Source organism: Sorex araneus, chromosome 4, assembly GCF_027595985.1.
Source record: "Sorex araneus isolate mSorAra2 chromosome 4, mSorAra2.pri, whole genome shotgun sequence".
NCBI classification, from domain to species: Eukaryota; Metazoa; Chordata; class Mammalia; order Eulipotyphla; family Soricidae; genus Sorex; species Sorex araneus.
Genome location: NC_073305.1, coordinates 157,576,585 through 157,583,395, shown reverse-complemented (window position 1 = coordinate 157,583,395; position 6,811 = coordinate 157,576,585). Strand labels below are relative to the sequence as shown.

General features: G+C 38.5%; 1 non-coding gene across 1 annotated transcript; it reads right to left on the bottom strand.

Annotated features, from left to right (window-relative positions):
• Positions 1 to 214: 214 nt before the first annotated feature.
• On the bottom strand, positions 215 to 282 carry LOC129404747 (small nucleolar RNA SNORD2). Its single transcript, XR_008630103.1, has one exon. It is a non-coding gene; the product is annotated as a small nucleolar RNA SNORD2 (small nucleolar RNA).
• Between the last annotated feature and the right edge of the window lie 6,529 nt (positions 283 to 6,811).

The window sequence follows — 6,811 nt, the reverse complement described above, 5'->3', positions numbered from 1 at the left end:
TTCTTCATCAGAGTAATAAAGGCCATAAAGTTCAAGCTAAGTGTTCATTTTTTAAAAAAATATTACAGTTCAGATTAAGGTTGATGGCAAATTTTACTAAGCCAGATCAAAGCAAGAGTTGATCTTTTTTTTTTCATTATCTACCAATAAATAATGATATCTCTTTTTCATATCATGTAGTCTATTTTAAAGCAAGAATTATGTCCAAATAATCAAGTCAATGGCAATGAGTATTCTCTCATTTCAAGTCAGATCCAAAAGATAATTGCCATCATTTCACAAAATAATGATATTAAGAAGGTGGTAGAGAACTTTAAAATCAGCTTTGAATTGTTTTCTTTTGGGGGTACTTCAACTTCCAAAAAATGTATTTTAGATCTGAAATTTAGGAAGGGAAAAATCTCAATGCCCACCATAATTGAGCTCCAGAAATATGACCCATACTTGATCTGGCCAGGGGTCATTTTAGGGTCTCTTTAGAAAAACTCTGACTTTCTATCTTTTCAATTATTCCAGGACTATATATTTTTCTATGAAAACACTAGCACTTTGCCTATGGTGGTGTTAATTGGAGTGACTAAAGTGGCAACGCTTTACAGAGAGACTACAGCCCAGTGGGCCTCTGTTTACCATTATTCCCAGAAGTCAGTTTCTTTCTATAGTTCACTTTGCTGACCTTTTGCAATCATAAGATTGTTTTTTTCTTTTAACTGTACCTTACTGCCCTTTCCCATGTCTATTTAACTTAGTGTGTGGCAACTGAACTGGGGTATTAATTTTAATCTTCAGGGGAAAAAATCTGTTTTCCCCCCTTCCTATATTTAAAGCAATCTGAGTTGGCATTTTCCAAGAAATAAAAATCACTATAGGGTATGGAAAATCCTTGTGGCAGCCCAAAGAATGACAGATCAACTGGGACTAGAAAAAAAGAAAAAAGAAAACCCAACAAACCTTATATTGACGACATCTGCATCTCAGCTCATTTCTATGCAAATAGACTGGAAAAGGCTGCCACGAAGTTGCAATTATTTACCCTCTAATACATCTGCAAATTGCATAGCTCAGAAACTGGAGGTGTAGCAAAACTATTTTTTCAAGCTGAGGACATCTGCATCAGCCTCACCTGTACTTCTTGTATAAAAGGTCTATTTTGGGGCTCCTTCCCAGACATATTACTGAATCAAAATTTTTAACAGCAGTGAGTTCTTTAAAACCACGCCTTAAGGAATGTGTGAATGTGATTTGAATTAAACTTTATGGCTTCTTCCCTCATTTAATGAACTTGTCTAAGTGATTTCAGCTCTTAACTTCATTACTTCTCTATATCTTCTGATCCAAGCAACTCAGTATAAAATGGACAAGAGAACTAGATAGTGACCACGTCAGAGAAAAACACTGGGTAGCCCTAAGGATTTGAATGGGTTGAACAGGGCTAATATTCTGGTGTAGTAACACCAATTTGCAAGATTTCTCTGTAAAAGCCCCTCAAGTAAGCCAGCCTCCATTTCATCTATACATGGGGAAGATCGTGGATCGCAGATGCATAGTTTAACAGAAACACAATAATTACATCAAACCTATTAAAAGGTAATTTGAACATGAGCAAAATGCTAATAGATTGAAATTACAAATTGAATATCCTGTGGTCTTTTTCTATTAACTTTCAGTCCCTCATTCTGATTCAGTGAAATCATCAATTAACTATGGCTAAAAAATTAGCCTTTTTCCAGGCCTGGCCCTGAATTTCTTTCACTGGCACCTGTGTGTGGCCTGCTCTGCTTTGGGTGTAGCCTGGTCTCACCAGGATGATCATTTCCTCATTACACAACACTTCATGCCAGCATCCCAATATTTGCAGGCTTCCTGCAACTGTTCAAAGTCTGTATCTTACATCAATTGAAATTATACTAATTGGATTTCTGTGCTCTATCTCACTCTTTAATTATGAAGTATTAGTGTGGTTTTCTCTGAATCTCAATCTCTGGAAAATAGCTGTCTCCGGTGAAAAATGCGAGGTCTGCCCCTCCACTCAGAGCTGCCTACATGTTTTCAGTCCCTGTCCCAGGAGAGCTTTGTGTCTTTTCAATCTGGCAGGTAAGAAGACTTAAATAGAATATTTCCTCTCTTGGAACAAAAAAAAAAAAAAAAAGAGCCCTGTCTATACAAAACTCTTGTATTTTATCTAATTTTCTGTTCCTAAGCACTTCCTAAATCATGGGAGTCATTTCTGCATTTCTGAAGGGGCTACCCTACCCTGGCCTGCATGACCCTCCTTGCCTCTTTGCAGGTGAACTCCCTTCCCCAGAGGGCACAACCTTTTTATCCTGCACCAGGCATGAGAGAAATACACAGAAAATTGGGGAAAGAAGTTTCTGGGAAGCTTTTAATTCAGTGTATGCTTTGCCTTTGTGGAGCTGCCCATAAAGGGAAGCATAGGTCCATAGATGATCTGCAGAGAATACCCCGCTTTATTGTCTAAGTGATCAAGAAATCCCAATTCGAAGAGCAAATAAATGCTTTAGATGCATAAAGAAGAGGGAATAAAATTAAAAAGATAGCTCTTCTCCACTTTCTTGGAGAACACATACAGTCAGTGCTAATACCAGTTCTAAAAGGGATAATAAAGTGGAGGCAAAGAATTAGAATGTTTATTGTAATCAGAAGATGAAAATAACATGATGAGAAGAAACAGACTCGTATTTATGCATAGTGGGTTTTAATGGATCTTTAATGAAATCTTCCTATCAGGATGTGAATTACCTACTGTTTTGGATTTTGTTCAGGTTCCATTTTCAAAAAGATGAGGTGCTACAATTTTTTTAATCATTTCTGGAAATTAGTCTGTCTCAATAATCGCCTATTCCTTAAGGAAAATACTCTATAATGAAAGGCAATGAAGATCTATAATTGCGTGAGATGGGAATTTTCTAGTCAATTTTGGCAGAGAATTGAATCAAGTTAGAAAATCTGTGCTCAAATCCGTGATCCACCAACTAAATAAAGCAGCAGTAAAGACATTTACATTTTTGGTGTGTGTTTTTTAACTAGAATTAGTTTGATGATACTATGTAGGCCTGAATTATCAAAATAGTAGTTTGATTTACTAGAATTAGCTTCCTCGGGGAAAGAATAAAAAGTATTATCTCTATGATTTTTAAAATATAACTTTAACTAGATATAACAGATTCCCTCCATGCAGAAAATTGATATACATGTAAGTAAGACTGAATCTAAATTATTCATTTAGTCAACAAATATTTAGTAATACCAGGTGCTAGACTGGTAGTGATCATTCTTTTTCATTGATCTTTTGGACTGAATACAATATACCAACACAAGCTTGCTGATTTATTTCCCAAGATGTTTGTTTCTGGGTTATACCCAGAGTACTTTTGGAAATATAACTGCAAGCATGTGTCTTTCAATAAACTCACTCTATGTTCAGAGCCTTCTGGATTGTTCATAAAATCTTTAGCCTTTGCCCCAATAGCCTGTTTCTAACCAAACAATTTATTTGGTTACATAGTATTCTATGGACTGGAGAGATAGCACAGCAGGTAGGGTGTTTGCCTTGCATGCGGCCGACCTGGGTTCGATTCCTTCATCCCTCTCTGAGAGCCCGGCACTCTACCAAGAATATCCCGCCTGCACAGCAGAGCCCGGAAAGCTACCCGTGGCATATTCGATATGCCAAAAACAGTAACAAGTCTCACAAATAGAGAAGTTACTGGTGCCCACTTGAGCTAATCAATGAGCAACTAGAGGACAGTGCTACAGTGCTACTATTTTGATGTAAATTTTTTCCGCCAAACATGTTTTAAAAAATGCCATTGCTGTATTAAATATATTACATTTTAATTTTAATTTTTAAAAAATCAAAGATTTCTTTCATATAAATTGTGACAACTTACAATTATAACAAAAAACATGTGATTCCCTTAGATATTAGCCAGCATGTGACAGTCTCATTATTTTAAATTTTGGAATCTAATAATTGAAAATTGTAGCTTACTGTTAATTTGCATTTTACCAAAAAAAATTTACCCAAAAAAAAATGGAGCCCAACTTCCATCCTCTTGTTAATTTGTATTGTTAATTTGATGAAGAACCATATATTTATTGGCTATTTCCCCTTTCTTTCTGTAGACTACCTGCTGATATCCTTAAGGCCATTTTCCTGTTGGATTATTTGTAATGAACTTGCATATTTGCTAGGAGCTCTCTGAAAAGCGTATTGCAAACATTTTTTCCTAGTCTATTTGACTATGCGTATGTGTTTCTTCCATGTTGCAGCTTTACTTCCTGTGAATATACTCAACAAATTGTGTTATGTATTCATTTTTCTAAGAAGTGTTTCTCCACTACTATCTCTACCATAAAAATATACTGACATTCTCTGCATTTTGTAGTTTTTCAGCTATAGTTTCCTTTGGCATACTTTCAGCCATCCTTTAGCTATGTTTTCCTAAAATTCTACCCACTTCTGTGTACTCTCTCCTTATGCTTCATTCTCTAAGTTATCCTGACTTGGTGGTGGCTAGGGAAATAGAGTTGCTTGGTTTTGTTTTGCTTTTAATGGAAAACTTGATATAATCCTTACACAATGAAAATGATAAGGAATAACTAACAGGAGCACTAAACTTTCTTTTAATAGAGGCAAGAGAGAAGAAACAGGGAGGCAAAGAAAATGGCACAGGATCCCACCACTATGTGATACGACTCCCTGCTCCTACACATGAGAACATTACCGTATTTTTTACGTTCTTTTTTCAACAAAGCACTCAGAAGAGATGCTACTCCTCAAAGATGACTACAACTTCATCTGTCACCTTACATGTTTTCTAGAACCTTGTTTCTCCTCCACCAAGAAAAATGTGGAGTCTAATTCCCGTTCTCTTGAGAGTTGACATTGGTAACCCACTTAAAACCAACAGACTATCACAAAAGGATTGCTGCTGGCTTTCCAAGATTAGGTTATAAAAGATGATGAGATTCTGCTTTCTTAGCCAAGATATCCACTCTTGAAGACAGAATGAATGCATATTCTTGAAGTCCTCGTCATTCAATACCCTTCAGGTCATCTTCCTGCAAAAACAGAGGGGGGAAGAGAGAGGAAGAGGAAACATAAGGTGGAGATTCATCTTGATCCAAATTTCCTTTTCTGCACTCTTTCTGAATTCTTGACCTAAAGAAACCTGAAAGTCATGGCAAAATGTTTATTCTTGTTTTTAAGCCACTGGGTTTAGGGATTCTTGTCTGATCAGGCTGCGGAGTAAATGTGAGAGCCCAAGGGTGCAGTACTGCTTGGGCCCCGAACTGATGGGGTTACCTAGGCCACCAAAACCATACTCTAGGGGATTTCTGGGTCACACCCAGTGATGCTTGAGGGACAATTTGGTTCTGAAGACTAAATTGAGGTAGACTGCATGTGTGGCATGCACCCCTGTTCTGCCACTCAAGTCTCTAAACAAGCTACTGTCATCTTATTTATTTACTTACTGGCCACACCTGGTGGTGCTCAGGACTGTCTCCTGGCTCTGCTCAGGAATCAATCCTGGAAGGGGTGTGTATGGGGGGGGGGAGGTGCTCAAGGAACCATATGTGATGCCAGGGATTGAACTTGATGGCCGCATGCAAGGGCAAGCATGTACTATCTCTGTATTTTCTTTCTGGCCTGTCAATAAGCTATTTTAAACAGAATTCTTCTATGGGTTCCTCAAACCACTGTAATTTTTTAAAATCCTTAAGTATACTGCTTGCTCAGCTAGGGTCCTATTCCTTTCCAAGCACTGTGATCCTCCCTATTACAAAGCACAGGAGGTCTGGGAGGAAGATATCTAGAACTGCATATTGGGAAAACATGGAATAATCTATTTTTTCTTCTGATCCATATCAGCCCATCAGTTGATATGCCCAAGCAAGACTTCTTGTTTGCAAGTACCAAGGGAGTTTGAACTAAGATGAATCCCAAAAAATTCTGAAGTTCATTGGCTTCACCCCAGCCCGTACACACCCCTCAAGGCCAGAGGGTGGCCCAGGGCCAGCCACCCTCGGAACCTCACTCAGGAAGTGCCCTGTGGCCGCAGGCCCCACCACTGCCCATCCCGCTCCCACCCAGGGAGATGCTCAGTGAGAAATAATGCCTTTGCGGTAGCACACATGCGCTCAAAAAAAAAAATTCTGAAGTTCAGGTGCAGTGAGATAGTACAGGGTTAAGGACTTGCATATAGCTTGACCAATTTCTATCACCCCTATCTGCATATGGGTCCTACCTCAAGCATCGAGAGATGTGGTCCCCCAAATATCAAAACCATAGAAGTCTAAATTAAATATCTTTATATATATTTTTATAATAACAGAAACATTGGAAATTGCACACACACACACACACACACACACGCTTCTTTTTGTCTCTGGGGTGGCCAAACCCAGCAGTGCTCAGCGGACCATGTGGTGCTGACTTGCATAATCACAGCATACATAGTAGTCCAGTAAGGAAAGATTAAAACTATTTTTTTAAAGGAATAATATACCCACCTGATTTCTTTCTTTCTCTGTGCTCCTCTTTCTCCTTCTCTGTGGAATGGGTAAATAAGAAGATGAGGAAGGGAAGTAACAGGAGAGCAGGGATCAAGGACCTCAGGTACATTAGTAACATGGAGGAGTGGCCACAGCTCTTAATCCAAAGCACAGATCCAACTCAGAAAACATGAGGTCAAAACTATAACAACCGAATTTTACAATAAGCTTATGAAGGTGGCAAACTGGGGGTTGCTGCAGGGGAGGTGGGGGTAGGGATGGGAGAGGGGAG